The sequence below is a fragment of the Pristiophorus japonicus genome, chromosome 15, assembly GCF_044704955.1.
Source record: "Pristiophorus japonicus isolate sPriJap1 chromosome 15, sPriJap1.hap1, whole genome shotgun sequence".
Lineage (NCBI taxonomy): Eukaryota > Metazoa > Chordata > Chondrichthyes > Pristiophoridae > Pristiophorus > Pristiophorus japonicus.
In genome coordinates this window covers 45,521,668-45,539,078 of record NC_091991.1, presented here as the reverse complement: position 1 = coordinate 45,539,078, position 17,411 = coordinate 45,521,668, and the positions used below count along the sequence as shown (strand labels likewise).

The window sequence follows — 17,411 nt, the reverse complement described above, 5'->3', positions numbered from 1 at the left end:
ATAAACTTGCAGAATGAGCATATAATTGGCAAATGAAAGCAGAGAGTAGGGGTAAAGGAAAGCTATTCAGAATGGTAAAAGGTGGGAAATGGGGTCCGACAAGAATCGGTGCTGGGACCACTATTGTTCACTATTTATATCAATGATTTAGACTTTGGAATGATAAACACTATTTTTAAATTTGCGGACAACACCAAATTGGGGGAGAAAGTCAATACTGAAGAGGACTCTAACAAATTACAAGAAGACATTAATAAACTTGCAGAATGAGCATATAATTGGCAAATGAATTTCAACTTAGATAAGTATGAGGTTCTACATTTTGGCAAGAAAAAATGAAAAGGTCACATAATCCTTGGAAAATAATTATCTAAATGGGGTAGAGGAGCAGAGGGATCTGGGAGTACAAATACACAAATCACTAAAAGTAGCGACAGAGGTTAATAAAGTCATTAAAAAGCAAGTTTATATCTAGAGGGATAGAACTGAAAAGTAGAGAAGTTATGCTAAACTTGTATCGAACCTTGGTCAGACCACACTTGAAGTACAGTTCTGGTTGCCATATTATAAAAAGGATATCGAGGCATTGAAGAGGGTGCAAAAAAGATTTACAAGGATGATACCAGAACTGCTAGGTTATACCTATCAGGATAAGATGAACAGGCTGGATCTCTTTTCTCTTGAAAAGAGAAGGCTGAGGAGTGACCTAATAGAGGTCTTTAAAATTCTGAAAGGTTTTGACAGAGTAGACACAGAGGCCGGAATTTTGCCGATGCTCAGAGGACAGGATTGGTGGCGGGTCAGTTCGTAAATTTAAAATTATTGACAGTGGGTCGGGACAGCGCCACCACGCTACTTTGCCAGATGGTGGGTCTATCAACACTGAACAACCCCAACACGCAGCAGCAGAGGAGGCAATTTAACTCATTAAGACCTTGTTAAGAGTCCATTAAAATTAATTTTGAGCTAAACTTACCATTTTGTCCGCAAAGCTCACGCTGCGTGGGGATCACGTCAGTAAGGACATCGGGGATTGTGTGACCAATAATTTATTTCTTTACTTGACAGCTGCAAATGTGCTGTAAAATCTCCTGTCTCACTGCTGTTCACTTTCCACGATCAGAAGCTCTTGCTTACTGTATTAGGAAGGCCCATTGAGCTTTATGCAGGTTGCAAATCTTTGGAGCAATCTCTATTCATTGGAACAACCTCTCACACCATTGACAGATCGCTTCTGTCATCTCAAGTTCACCTGCCATCTATCACATTCGCATCGGTGCCCTTGAAACTATTTCATCTTGGTCCTCAGAATCCCACCATGATCAGCCCCAAAACCAGCATCACCAGGCACATCAGCAGCACCAACCTTCTCCGCAATCAACTGATGCTGCACAGGACAGAGGGCATCAGCACCCGACCACATTGCTGCCTGGGATGCCAGGGATGGCCTCACCATGGCCAGATTTACTTCACTTGATGATGTACACCCTGGTTGCCACATGATGTGCCAGGTTGGCACCACCCCATACCAACCCCATAAAGCATCCCTACAATGCCCAAGCCATTCCTTTCACACTCATCGCCATTACAGGGGATACTGTTATGTCTCACCATTCACTTTCACTCACTAAGCCACTTCCAAAGTTGCACACAAAGTGTTGAAAATAAAGGTTTCAATGTTTGACACCACGTTAACAGAAACCTTACATGAACATTGGCTAAAACACCCAAGTGCCTACTCTTGTGTGGTGTTAGTTGGTATGATTGGACAATGATGAGGGTATGAGTGAGGGATGGCTGGTGAGATGGGGAAATGATAATTTACAAAAAGGGGGATGGGTGGAGGTGCAAGGTAAGCTGGTGTGAGTAAAGATGAGCAGGAGTAGCGTAGGGAAGGCAGAATGATGGGGATGTGATGAGTGGCACAGCAGGATGAGGTTGAGTGTGGCTTTGCAGTAACATTTTGTGATCCACTGAGATCATTGAAAGGTTTGCACTACTGCAGCCTGGTCCTCCTGACAACATCCCTGCTTGTGTCCTCTTGTGCAATGTGCAACCAGGCTGCGTTGATCTCCTAGAGAGATCTCTTTCGCTCTTTGGAAGGGAAGAGAACCTCCCTGCGTGCTGTGACTCCCTCCATATATGGAGGGCGTTATGGGAGAGCCTGGGTGCAGCCATGCATCTCTGTGCAGTAATTGTCTGTGTTTGCAGCACCTCAATGCTGTAAGACACTGACAGCACTATTGTCAAAATCAAGTTGTGCATGGTCCCTTTAAGGAAACCGGCTGATAACGTGTCATCAAATGACGCCATTAGACCCGCTTCCTTCAATTGGCTGGTAAAGGCGCTGCACGGGCTTAACAAGCTGAATCAACAAAAATCATTTCTACACATGACCCGCCGAGGTAGGCAAAATCGTGGCCAGAGAGAGTGATTTACTTTGGGGAAGAGCAAAACTAGAGGCCATCAATATATGATAGTGACCAATAAATCAAATAGGGAATTCAGAAGAAACCTCTTTACCCAGATGGTGGTGAGAATGTGGAACTCGTTACCACATGGAGTAGTTGAGGCAAACAGCACAGATGCATTTCAGGAGAAGCTAGATAAAGCATAAGAGGGAAAAGGAAATAGAGGGTTACGCTGATAAAGTTAGATGCGGAAGGATGGGAGGAGGCTCGAGTGGAGCATAAACACAGACATGGACTGGTTGGGCCGAATGGCCGAATGGTTGTATATTCTATGTAATAAACAGTGATTCAGGTGTTGTACTAAACTCTTGCATACATCCTGCAGCCAGACATCCTGCTGTGTGTTGGGGAGAGGAATATGTTTCTGTTGAGGAGATTGGCTCTCCTTGACAGGTGGATTTAGTTTATTTGGCCTTTGCCTCTGGCTTTCCATCTTGCAAATCATGTTTAGGGCACTCTCTGTTTTCACAATAGTAACTTCATATTTACATTTTTTCTTCATACTTTAATATGTTCCTTTTTTACAGGTGTAACTTCTTACGGTTTACTCCTCTAGATGTTTCCCTGACTGATGGGATTAGCTGCTATGTGGGACTGAGAGAGCACTTCTGCATTCTCATGCCACTGCCTCGCATCTTCACCTCAGCTAGATTATTGGCCCAGATTTTGTGCAGTAATAACATTGAAACTGTCAGCGTCGTGGTCATTACACCTCTGAAACTGACTGTAACTTCAGGATTTAGCACAAGTTCAGTTAAACGCGGAAACCCTGAAGTTGCGGTCAGTCATTCCCTGCTCCGCCACAGGTTGCACTGTGGAACTCCCCAGAGCCGGCAATCAGTGAAATCAGTTCAACTGATGAAAATGTCCCCTTTTCTGCCCTAATATTGCTGTTAAAAACTCCTTAAACAGTTAAGCTTTGTTCAATGAGGCTTTTAATGGTGTTCTGAACAATAATTACTACTGGCCTGGAAAAATTCATTTTTATATTTGTGGAATGTCAATTTCATTATGATACAAATTACTAGATTTTTTAAAATCATAAAAAATATATTTTTTTACTTAAGTTTATTTACGATATTTCAACTTCAATCTTAACTGCATGTGTATATCCCAATCTTTATTTCACTCGCAGTAAAAAAAATTTTAAAAGTGAATGATGAAAGCTTCTTTTTATTTTCTGGTTTGCTGTCTGTGAGAATTCTTCAATGTGATTGGCTGCCTAGCCAGCTTGACGATATGACGGCTACTGTATTCTGGAGATCCACTATTGAGAGCTCTACAATTAAATTAATATTGAGAAAGCTATAGTTTTAGCCACGGAGATCACAAGATCTTTGAAGGCAGCTTTCTTTGAGGTCAGCGGCAATCGCCATCACTTTGCCGCTGACCACAAATTTCGGGTCATTGTGTCCAATTGTAGGCACCACACAGTAGACAGGATATCAAGACCTTCGGGAGGGTGCAGAGAAGATATACTAAAATTACATCAGGGATGAGGAACTTCAATTCTGTGGAGAGACTGGGGAAGTTGGAGATGTTCTCCTTAGAGCAGTGAAGGTCAAGGGGAGATTTAATAGAGGGGTTCAAAGTTATGAGGGGTTTTGATAGAGTAAATAAGGAGCAACTGTGTCTAATGGTAGCTGGGTTTGTAACCAGAAGGTACAGATTGGCAAAATAACCAGAGGAGAGATGAGAAGAGATTATTTCATGCAGCGATTTGTTATGATCTGCAATGCACTGCCTGCAAGGGCGGTGGAAGTAGATTTAATAGTAACTTTCAAAAAGGAATTGGATATTTACTTGAAATGGAAAAAATTGAAAGGCTTTTGGGAAAGAGCAGGAGACTGAGACTAATTGGATAGCTGTTTCAAAGAGCTGGCGTAGGCATGATGGGCTCGATGTGCTGTAAAATTCGATGATTCATAGCTCCATTTTTATCTCCATGTCAATTAAACTTAGATTGGGAAGAGAGGGTGGGGATTTTTCTTTGTAAGCAACAAAAACACCCACAATATGATGTTTTATATTGATGTAGTTCAATTCAAAATCCGGTTTTCCAATCAATTTTTCAGCTCTGATTTGTAAGCAGTAATTTTTTTTTTTTAAATGTCCAATTTCTTTCCAGATCAACTCTAACGCCAAAGATCACTTTGCGCCAATATATTTGATCTTAGGCCAAAAGGCCGAGAGGCGAAGTTGCACCGTTCCTGGAAATATTGCAATACCAGGTCGGTGCATGGAGTGGACGGGGCAAGCCCCTGATCCAGCTCCCTGTCCAAAAAACAATTTAATATCAGGTCCCCATAGGGGATATTAAACTGATAAGAACAGATAATGTACAGCGACAGTTTGTCTGGCTCAATACTTCCCACATCTTACGAGCCTTCCGACATTATTAAATCTTATTCTTGTCCTCCTCGCCCTACTATCACATTGACATGCGTAAAACCATTACCAGAATAAGTAAGATAGCCGAGGGTAAAATTGCCACTGAACCAATCTGAAACTGTAGCCAAACCACAGTTTTCAACAATTTTCATAGCAAAAAACACATTTAACATAATTATGCAAATTGTGCAGAACTGCAATTACACACAATAGGAATGACAGTATCCACTTCTGACTATGTTATGACATTTTATAAAACTAGCACAATCTAACTGTATTGGGAATATTTCAAAGCAGAAGTACAATGAACATGGTGATGCTTTGAAATACATTGCAGTTGTATCAATTTGATAGGAATTCTTGTTTAAAACTGATTTTATATATAATATTTATCACTTCCATATGGTTTTCAAATAAATTCTCCACAAGATTAATAGTTTAATCTTTTAGGTGGCTAATGGATAATTACTTAATTTGAAACATTACCTGATTTGGTCATCTTGTGAGTACTAGAATAATTAACCTCATACACTGCCTAATATTGTAAGTTACAATAATTATAATGGTGCTGAGACAAGCTTATAAGAACATAAGAAATAGGAGCAGGAGTAAGCCATTTGGCCCCTCGACCCTGCTCCGCCATTCAATAAGATCATGGCTGATCTTCTACCTCAACTCCACTACACCCATATCCTTTGATTCCCTTAATATTCAAAAATATAGTAATCACTGGCTTGAATATACTCAACAGCTGAGCATCCACAGCCCTCTGGGATAGAGAATTCCAAAGATTCACCACCTTCAGTGAAGAAATTTCCCCTCATCTCAGTCTTAAATGGCCGACCCCTTATTCTGAGACTGTGACCCTTGGTTCTAGAGTCCCCAGCCAGGGGAAACATCCTCCCTTCATCTACCCTGTCAAGCCATGTAAGAATTTTGTATGTTTCAATGAGATCACATCTCATTTTTCTAAACTCTAGAGAATATAGGCCTAGTCTCCTCACAGGACAATCCCCCCATCCCAGGAATCAGTCTGGTGAACCTTCATTGCACTCCTTCTATGGCAAGTATATCCTTCCTTAGGTAAGGAGACCACAACTGTACACAGGTGTGGTCTCACCAGGGCCCTATATAATTGCAGTAAGACATCTTTACTCTTATACGCAAATCCTCTTGTAATAAAAGCCAATATACAATTTGCTTTCTTAATTGCTTGCTGTACCTGCATGTTAACTTTCAGTGATTCGTGTACAAGGACACCCAGGTCCTTCTGAACACCAACATTTCCCAATCTCTCACCATTTAAAAATACTGTTTTTTTATTTTTCCTACCAAAGTGCATAACTTCACATTTCTTCGCATTATATTCTATTTGCCATGTTCTTGCCCTCTCACTTAGTCTGTCCATATCCCCTTCAAGTCTCATTACATCCTCCTCACAACTTGCAATATACAGCTTAACTGATTACAATGTTATAGGCCAAGAATGATTTTTTGAATTTCATCACAAACAAACTTTGATGAAGAAATCGAGCCTGTGAAAATAATCATTATATTTGAAGTGAAAGCACATTTTTGGAATAGCAATATTTTTATACTGTTGATAGTCCAAATCTCATTTATTGTTCCAACTTTAGTTTTGAAATTGTTCCATGACCAAATGTTCTGACCAACTGCTGTACTATAAATTCTAAATTCTCAAGGGTAAGTTTTACATTATTCGTTTCTTTAAACTTGGTACATTTGTTAAATCCCTTGGACCAAAAATTCATCTATTCATAAAACTGAACTGAAGTTGTCCGAATCTGAATATTCATTAATAAATTGGTAATGTCTCAATGTCTCAGATTGGAATTCAGTTTAGCATTCAGCTCTAGGTGTCACTATGGTTTCATGCTTTGCTTATCCTTATGACCTCTGAATGATGTCGTCCAAAATAGCACATCATTATATTAGTTTCAGTGAAATGTGTCCACTAGGAAGTGGAAAATACCATGCCTATTTTACTTTGCAAAATTATAGATATGGGAAAGATCGGGCTTTTATCTGTAAATCTAGGCTGGGAGTGAACCTCATTCTAGAGAGAATGAGGATATCATTCACATATCCTCACAGGAGAGATCACAGGCCACACCCGCATTTTAGTCAAAGAGCAGCACAGTTCATTGGAGAAGTAATCCACGGTGCCACCAGGTCACTGAAAGGTTCTGCTGTTCTAAATTTATGATATTTATTTTCTTATTCAAAAGCTTTTACAATAAAATCATTAAAACGATGCTTTACAAAATGCAAAAAAGTAAATTGATTGTATCGTCATTTAAATATCAATTTAGTATCATACAATAACTGAGATAGTATATCGAAGTGATAACAAAAACACTTAACTTTTTAATGCAAGGACAAAAAGCTCCACCTAGTCAAACACGTGCTGTAATCAGCTATCTTGTCTGTTATTAACGGTTCTTAAGGTGATGCCTTGCCCTTCATAACAACGGGTGAAGATGTTCGCACAGATTGATTTCACTGCATTGATTGCTCATCAAAAATTAATATTGCCAATGTTTTTCTACATAGGTAGGATGACGCATCTTAAATCTGTGATCATCCCATTGCAGTTGCATGATTTTAATCCAACTGTATTTATACAGTACCACATGAAACCGGAAATTCTAAAGTAATAAATTCGGCAATGTGTAGTTCAAACACATGAATCTTTTTAGCAATCCAGAAAATGTGCTCACTATCAGATTTATATTTAAATATTTTCACACTCAAAAGAATGAAGATTGAAACTGCTAGCAATTTGTTTTTTTGTCCCTTCACTGCATCAAAGGCAGGATTATTAATTTTGGTAAGGTGTAGCCGAGCTATATATTTGACACAGCCACAATGACAGAGCTTCCAAATCACCCCTAGAATAATCACTTGTTGCAGTTATTGATAGCTTCCATCTCCCTCAAAACACCTGGCCTCTTGCAACAAGTACCAAGAGGCAAACATTTACATACGGTGGACTCACATTCTCATCTATTATTCATTTGGTTAAAAAAAAAACTTTCTTCAAGCCGAGATTAAAATTTGAGGCAGATATGAATTGTGAATTCATTTCTGCTCAGGGACATGATAGTTTTTATACTGTACAGGGTATCACAAAAATTGAGATTTGAAGTTAAGCTTTAGGTTGGTTTTGAAGGTTATTCTTACTTGTATCCGAAGTGTTTTTTGTCAGTCAGTGAAGCAGATAAGAAATGTAGTCTTTGCTTTGAAAGCAATTGTTCCCCTTCCCACTTTGACTTCGTAGCCTATTCAAGAGGATAGCTTGTCACACCATGTCAATGCTGTATATTACTGAATCCGAGAGTAACTCACCCACACCTTTTCCCTATCTCCCTGTGGAGAAGCGCCAGCCCTCGAAATCACACTTGTCCTCCCACTGGCATGGCCAAGGTGGTGAACTTACATGGGGAAATCACAAGCATGAATTTACTTTCTAGAACTCCTCAATACCATGCCATTGCAACAGCTCTGCAAATTAAGGGGGTGAAATTGGAAACGGGCAGAGACGCAAAACAGGTAGTATTGCATCAACCGCCTGTTACACGCTCTGTCCTATTTTTAGTCCCACTGACTGCAACAGAACTGAATAGCGGGCATGTGGTATAATGGAATATGCGATTCCGCCCATTTCATATCCCGCCCATGTCCAATTTCACCCCCGAAATCTTGAGTGGTATGATGATCATTTTTCAATCAAAATAATTTAGAAAACTTTTTCCCAAGAGGTTCAAGCACAGTTAACAACAATACCAAGTAGCAATAGATTAAGAATGTGAAGAAAGGAAATATGCTCATAGTGCAGGGATGAATTCCCAAGGTCACTACAAAGGTGCGTCAATGCAGTAATGCAAGCACACCCAGTGTTTCCCTAGTCCACAGCCTACCTGTCCTGAAAAAGCTGGTTAAATAATTACATAATTAAAAATAACACAATTCTATGCATCTTCAATATTCATTAAATATGAAACTAGCAGAATTTTCAGAATACTTTAGACAAGAAATCCAATTTCAACTTTCTTCGAATCATTTTAATTCAGGTACAGCATAAATAGACCTTAATCATTGCTCATTTTTTTTAAATTTAAAAGCTCAATATATCAGATGATGTAAATCAACGTTACGAGACCATGAGGTAATTGCAATAAAACCTCAATCAATTTTCTAGTTGCAGCAAACATTTATGTTACTAATTGCATAAAACAAGAGGACAGAAATTTTGCAATAGCAGACTTTTTTTTGATAAACTGAAAGGTCACAACCCAAATCAATGAGCTTCAGTCAAGTTGAATTATTTATCAAAACTCTGACATTTGTGGTATGATCAGAACAATCTCAAAGCACATGCTGACAACAACGTGACAGCAAGACATTGGTCCAGAATGTGCAGAACGCGGCTTCCCACAGGCAGATGCCTCTGACCACAAATATTTCTCTGAAAGTACCTGGTGGTCCCGGATGTTCGGAGACTTGCGATCCTGGGCCTCTATGCGAAGGTCTGTGTAGAGGCCCTCGTATCCCAGGAGCGTATGGGTACGCATCCCTGGAATGACAGTCGGCCCAACCTATCAGAGTAAGGGTATTCCCATTCATACTTATGGTGGTTCTGGAAAACACACAAACATAGAAATCGACAGTGCCCATCGTGTCCGCGCCGGCCGACAAAGAGCCACACGGCCCTCGGTCAGCAGCCCTGAAGGTTACATATAAACCTATGAACAATGAACAATCGCAGAAAGGTGAAGAGCATGCGGCCCAATCAGTCCGCCCCACACAACTGCGATACCCCATGCATCATAACATTTTACACTCCACCCCAACCGGAGCCATGCGATCTCCTGGGAGAGGAAAAAACAACCCAGCCAATTGGGGAAAAAAATCTGGGAAAATTCCTCTCTGACCCATCCAGGCGATCAAAACTAGTCCAGGATATCACTCTGGCCGTATTCGATTCCCTAAAGTACTTACCATCGTATCTGAGCCAGCCAACAAGACGTTATCCAGTCTAATCTCACTTACCAGCTCTAGGTCCGTAACCCTGCAGGTTACAGCACTTCAAGTGCCCATCCTAGCACCTTTCAAATGTGGTGAGGGTTTCTGCCTCTATCATCCTTTCAGGCAGTGAAGTCCAGACCCCCACAACCCTCTGCGTAAAGAAGCTTCCCCTCAAATCCCCGCTGAACCTTCCACCAACCACTTTAAAACTATGCTCCCTCGTAATTGACCCTTCCACCAAGGGAAATAGGCCCTTGCTATCCACCATATCCAGGCACCTCAAAATTTTATACACCTCAATGAGATCTCCTCTCAGCCTCCTCTGTTCCGAGGAGAACAAACCCAGCCTATCCAATCTGTCCTCATAGCTAAGATTCTCCATTCCAGGCAGCATCCTAGTAAATCTCCTCTGCATACTCTCCAGTGCAATCACGTCCTTCCTATAATACGATGACCAGAACTGCACTCATGTATTCCAGCTGTGGCCTAACCAGAGTATTATACAATTTAAGCATAACCTCCCTGCTCTTGTATTCTATGCCTCGGCCAATAAAGGCAAGTATTCCGTATGCCTTCTTAGCCACCTTATCCACTTGGCCTGCTACTTTCAGGGATCTGTGGATAAGCACTCCAAGGTCCCTTTGTTCATCTATGTCATGTATCTTACATTATTATATATAACTGTATCCTAACATGCTACACATGACTGTAATAAGAGATGACCTGTAACCACCAGAATACCTTACCACCAGGTGTGCACTTGCAAGAGACAGGTATATAAGGACAGGTCTCAGGCAAGTGCAGCATTCCAGAGCTGTGAAATAAAGGTGCAGGTCCAGAATGACCTTGACTTCACTACATGCCTCGTGTGAATCTGTACTGAGGGGACAGGACTTTACAGTGGCAACAAGTTACGGGATTACAGAATCCACAGAATGGCGAACAACGGAGCAGATGAAAAGTACAATGCGGGAGACAATTGGGAGGACTTTATAGAAAGGCTCCAGCAAAGCTTTGTAACCAAAGACTGGTTGGGCGATGATAAGGCAGACAAGAGAAGAGCCCATCTCTTGACCAGCTGTGGCTCGAAAACATACGCTTTAATGAAAGATCTGTTGGCACCCGAGAAACCAGCAAGCAAGTCGTTTGAAGAATTGAGCACACTGGTACGAGACCACCTGAAGCCAGCGAGCAGCCTACACATGGCCAGACACAGGTTCTACAACTACAGACGTTGTGTGGGCCAGAGCATACCTGACTTCGTGGCGGAACTTCGGAGGTTGGCTTGTTTATGTGAGTTCGCCGATGAACTGAGGAGAGAAATGCTGCGAGACTTTTTCATTGAAGGAATAGGCCACGCAGGCATATTCCGAAAGCTCATAGAGACCAAGAACCTGACCTTAGAGGCAGCAGCACTGGTTGCACAGACATTCTTGGTAGGGGAAGAAGAAACGAGGTTGATTTACAATGCAGGTACAACAACTAACGAAATATCAGAACAAGAAGTTCACAGCACTAAACAAGCTGCTACCCCCACACACAGACAAAACCGGGAGAACAGGCTCTCAACAGCAGGCAGAAGCCATCAAGGGCCACAGGAACAGCCGTTCACACCTCATCAACCCACAATGCGAGCAATCAACTACAAACTGAGAGAAGCTCAAGAGAGATCAGCCAGACGCAGCTCATTTTTTGGGAACACTTTGAACAATGGAACAGGTCTGTGCTGGAGGTGTGGGGGTGGGCACTCGTCAAGGAGATGTCGATTTCAGCAGGCTGTTTGCAGAAATTGTGAATATACAGGGCATTTGGCCCGCATGTGCAAAAAAACGGCAGCTCGGCTGGTATACGAATCGGATGGGTCGGAAAGCGGACCAGAAGATGGTGGGGACAGTACCTGGGACACCGATGTACAGCGGGTCAACACGATCAATGGCTGCTGCTCCTACAACAGGACACCTCCTATAATGATGAGGGTCCTACTCAACGGGATATCTGTCAACATGGAGCTGGATACGGGAGCGAGTCAATCTCTCATGGGCGCTCAACAATTTGAACAACTGTGGCCGCATAAAAGAGACAGACCAAAACTCACAAGGATCGACACCATACTAAGGACCTATACCAAAGAAATCGTACCAGTCCTCGGCAGCGCCATGCTCTCTGTCACACACAAAGGGACAGTGAACCGACCTCCCCTGTGGATTGTCCCCGGAGACCCCCCAGCACTGCTGGGGAGAAGCTGGCTGGCAAAACTAAACTGGAAATGGGATGATGTCCATGCCATGTCATTAGAGGAACGGACCTCCTGCCCAACAGTTATAAAGCGATTTGAACATCTCTTTCAGCCAGGTGTGGGCACTTTCAAAGGGGCCAAAGTCAAAATCTACATCACACAGGATGCTAGCCATTTAGGACCGAGATGAGGAGAAACTTCTTCACCCAGAGAGTGGTGAACCTGTAGAATTCTCTACCACAGAAAGTAGTTGAGGCCAATTCACTAAATATATTCAAAAGGGAGTTAGATGAAGTCCTTACTACTCGGGGGATCAAGGGGTACGGCGAGAAAGCAGGAAGGGGGTACTGAATTTGCATGTTCAGCCATGAACTCATTGAATGGCGGTGCAGGCTAGAAGGGCCGAATGGCCTACTCCTGCACCTATTTTCTATGTTTCTTCTATGTTTAGACCGGTCCATCACAAGGCCAGAGCTGTACCCTATGTGATGAGGGAAAAGATTGAACACGAACTAGATAGGCTTCTGCGGGAAGGCATTATATCACCTGTGGAATTTAGCGACTGGGCAAGTCCCATCGTCCCAGTCATGAAGCCTGATGGATCCGTACGAATCTGTGGGGAGTACAAATCTACCATAAACAGAGTCTCCCTACGGGACCAGTACCCGCTGCCTAGAGCGGACGACTTATTTGCCACATTGGCTGGAGGTAAACTTTTCTCAAAATTAGACCTCACATCTGCGTATATGACGCAAGAATTGACCGAGGAATCCAAGCTACTCACCACCATCAACACACATCGAGGCCTTTTCATGTACAATCGATGCCCATTCGGCATCAGGTCGGCAGCTGCTATATTCCAGCGCAACATGGAGAGTCTGCTCAAGTCCATCCCGGGGACAGTTGTATTTCAAGACGACATACTTATCACGGGCAGGGACACCGACTCCCATCTCCGTAATTTGGAGGAAGTACTAAAGCGGTTGGATCAGGTAGGCCTACGAGTCAAGAAATCCAAGTGCCTGTTTCTCACACCCGAGGTTGAATTTTTGGGCAGAAGGATTTCCGCAGATGGAATCCGCCCAACAGAGTCCAAAACAGAAGCAATTCGCCTGGCACCCAGGCCCTGGAATGTCTCAGAACTGCGCGCCTTTCTCGGGCTGCTCAATTACTTTGGGAACTTTATGCAGAACTTAAGCACGTTGCTGGAGCCTCTCCACTTGCTACTCAGGAAGGGGTGCGATTGGTTTTGGGGGGACGCCCAGGAACGCGACTTCAATAAGGCACGCAACCTTCTGTGTTCCAACAGTGTTTTGACTTTCTTTGACTCAGGTAAAAAGCTAGTTCTCACATGCGATGCGTCAGCGCATGGGGTCGGGTGCGTTTTGCAACATGTGAATAGTGCGGACAAATTACAACCCATAGCCTATGCCTCCAGGTCCCTTTCGCGGGCGGAGCGCGGGTACAGAATGGTAGAGAAGGCGGCGCTCGCGTGCGTGTACGGTGTCAAAAGGATGCACCAATACCTTTTCGGGGCCAAGTTCGCGTTAGAAACCGACCACAAGCCCCTCACGTCCCTCCTATCTGAGAGCAAGGCAATAAGCGCCAACGCCTTGGCGCGAATTCAACAGTGGGCACTCATGCTGACGTCCTACGACTATACCATAAGGCACAGACAAATGTGCCGACGCACTCAGCAGGCTACCCCTGGCGACCACGGAAGGGTCTGACGAACAGGACTGTGAGATAGTCATGGCAATCAATGCCTTTGAGTCCACAGGTTCGCCCATGATGGCTCGCCAAATCAGAGCCTGGACGGCCAGCGATCCCATGCTATCCTTAGTAAAAAGATGTGTCCTAACCGGTGACTGGGCAGAGGCTCGCGATGCCTGCCCCGAGGAATTAAAACCCTTTAACAAGCGCATGCATGAGCTATCACTACAAGCAGACTGCCTGATGTGGGGCAGCCGAGTAGTCATGCCTCTGCGAGGCAGAGAGGCATTTGTCCGGGAGCTCCACCGCGAGCACCCGGGGATCGTTCTCATGAAGGCCATAGCCAGAACCCATGTCTGGTGGCCTGGTATTGACGCGGACTTGGAGCTCTGCGTCCGAAGGTGCACCATTTGTGCCCAACTCATCAACGCCCCCAGGGAGGCTCCACTGAGCCCCTGGCCCTGGCCTACCAAACCGTGGTCACGGGTGCACGTAGACTATGCGGGCTGTGGAAATGTATTTTTATCTAAGCTGATACCACACGGTATTTTTGTGCCCTTTGCAATATATAACAAAATGGAGTCCTGGTCCTTCCAGAAATTTCTGCATAAAGCAGTCGGCTTGCATAAACAGCTAAACCTGGCTTGAAATGGCTGATAGCCACCAGACAGCTAGGAGATAAGTCCTGCTGAAGGCAAGTACCACCCATGGTGCTCTCCTATTGTCTATACGACATCAGTTCCACTCCACCCCACCCTTTTCAAAGTACTCAAACCACCAGCCATTATCTCTTGTAGAGACCTCATCCATTTGATGCAAAAGATAACTGACCACGAAACTGGACCATCCTGACACAATGCAAGGCAGGTAATAGCTCATTACCACACTCTCATCTTAGTAGGCTGGCCAACTAATAACCCTGACAAAAGGAAATATCTGGAAACCATGTCAGGACAAGGATGTAGTAATTAACTCTTTATCTGTATTCACTGACTGCGAGACAGAGCCAATACACAGGGAGAGGCTATAACTTGGGTTTTACTGTATAAATATCTTGTGAAATTGTACCATTGCGGAGATGTTCACTTAGCCATTGACTGAGTGTGACCTTTCCCTTGCTAGCAAGTAAATTAAAGAAACTTCTGCCGGAGCTGAAGGTGTCTGAGTCGTTTATCGGGAGTCGAGATTTTGACAGGGCCCATTCATGGACAAAATGTTCCTCGTAGTGTTGTAGATGCATTTTCAAAGTGGATCGAATGCACCATTTTAAACTCGAGCACAACCTCCACCACTGTGGAGAGCCTCGCAACCATGTTTGCAACGCACGGAATCCCTGACATATTGGTCAGTGACAATGGTCCATGCTTCACCCGCGCAGAATTCCAAGACTTTATAATTGACCACAGTATAAATCACGTCAAGATGGCACCGTTCAAGCCGGCCTCCAACGGTCAGGCGGAGAGAGCAGTGCAAATCATTAAACAAGGCATGCTCAAAATCCAAGGTCCCACGCTGCAGGGTCGCCTGTTGCGACTGCTGCTGGCATACAGATCTCGTCCGCACTCACTGACTGGGATTCCCCCCCCCGCTGCGCAACTGTTGATGAAAAAGACTTTAAAAACAAGGCTCTCATTAATCCTCCCAGACATGCACGAAATCGTTGAAGCAAAGCGCCGTAAGCTGACTGAGAAATTCGAGGGGGAGATGGAATGAGATAGGGGACAAAGTGTTTGTACTAAACTATGGCAGGGGTCCCAAATGGCTTGCAGGGACAGTAACAGGCAAGGAAGGAAACAGGCTACTGGTAGTACAAATGGACAATGGCAAAACCTGCTGGAGGCATGTAGACCAAGTCAAAAGCAGATTTACCAACAACACTGCGGAACCAGAGGCAGACGACAATGTGGAACTCGCACCACACCTGGTGGACAGACAGAGGGACCAACCTGAGGAAAGGGCAATCCCAACAGACAGCCCAGGCGAGTCAATAACAATCACACCAATCGAAACAGACAGCCCAGGCGAGATACCAGCAACCACACCCAAAGAAAAACAGACACCAAGGCAAACAACTGAACCACAACTCAAGACGCTCCACGCGAGAGCGTAGACCACCTGAGGGACTGAACCTATAAAGGCAATAAGACCTTGGGGGAGGGTGATGTCATGTATCTTACATTATTATATATAACTGTATCCTAACATGCTATACATGACTGTAATAAGATATGACCTGTAACCACCAGCATACCTTACCACCAGGGGTGCACTTGCAAGAGACAGGTATATAAGGACAGGTCTCAGGCAAGTGCAGCATTCAAGAAGTAAAGGTGCAGGTCCAGAGTGAACTTGACCTCACTACATGCCTCGTGTGAATCTGTACTGAGGGGACAGGACTTTATAATCTACACTTCTAAGTGGCCTATCGTTTAATGTGTATATCCTTTCCTTATTAACCCTCCCCAAGTGCAATACCTCACATTCTCCGAATTAAATTCCATTTGCCACTGTTCTGCCCACCTGACCAGTAGATTGATGATCTCCTGCAGTCCATGACTTTCCTCTTCAGTATCAACCATACAGCCAATTTTAGTGTTATCTTTAAACTTCTTAATCATACCCCCTATATTCAAATCTCATCAGTCCCTCAAAGCGAGGATGACTTGCTTCCACGCCAAAAAGGGATGAGTTCACAGGTGTTTCAATGAAGGACCTAATATTCCAGATCCCGAACTACATCTTGAAGGGTGGAAATTGCCTGTGCTTGGATTTTTTTAACGTATGGTGGCTGTTGCACACCAGCCACTACACGGGCTTGACAGAACTAGGTCTTTGTCCAGTGGCAAGGATTACCCAAGACGACTGGAGACCTGCTCTGCTGCACGGGCCTAGTGTGCACAGATTTCGCAGTGTGGGCTGGCCCGTGCTGCCCCTGGGCCCCGAACTCAGGCCTCTCCCCAGTCCCGAGCACATCCCTCTACATTCTCTTGCCGCTCCTTCGCCCCGACCTCGCCGCTCCTGGTGTACCTGCCCACACTCCAATCACCGACCTGGACCTTGATGACATCCCTCTTCGCTGCCGTCGCCCTCCTGCACCAGCTCGCGCTGTACCTTGAAGTGATACGCTGCCACACTGTCCAGTGGCCGCCGCTCCTTTTATGGCCCCGACCTGCCGCTGATGGTCTCTCGCAGGTCAGGGCCACCACACTGTCTTTACATACCGGGTAAAATACTTCTTTTTGTGATTAATTTGTCGATGAACCTTTCAGAGACTGACGTTGGACAAACATCAGCACTACTTTCTTTGCTTGGTCAAATGCAGTATCCTCCCCTGGAGGCGAGTTGCTTGTGTATGGCCCACATCTCAGCACAGGACAATGGCACTCTTCGCCGCTCGCGCCATTGCCACAGCCGCGCTTCCTCCGACGTCACTTCCTGGGGCTAGATCATTGATGTATACCACAAAAAGCAAGGGACCCAGTAGTGAGCACTGCGGAACCCCACTGGAAACATCTTTACAGTTGCAAAAATCCGTCAACCATTACCCTTTG

At 44.2% G+C, this 17,411-nt stretch overlaps 1 protein-coding gene and 1 pseudogene across 4 annotated transcripts in view; both read right to left on the bottom strand.

Moving 5' to 3' along the window:
• Positions 1-17,411, bottom strand: part of immp2l (inner mitochondrial membrane peptidase subunit 2) — a 735,610-nt gene that overhangs the window by 272,640 nt on the left and 445,559 nt on the right. The gene's annotated exons all lie outside the window — the stretch shown is intronic.
• On the bottom strand, positions 4,666-4,827 carry LOC139225985 (U2 spliceosomal RNA; annotated as a pseudogene).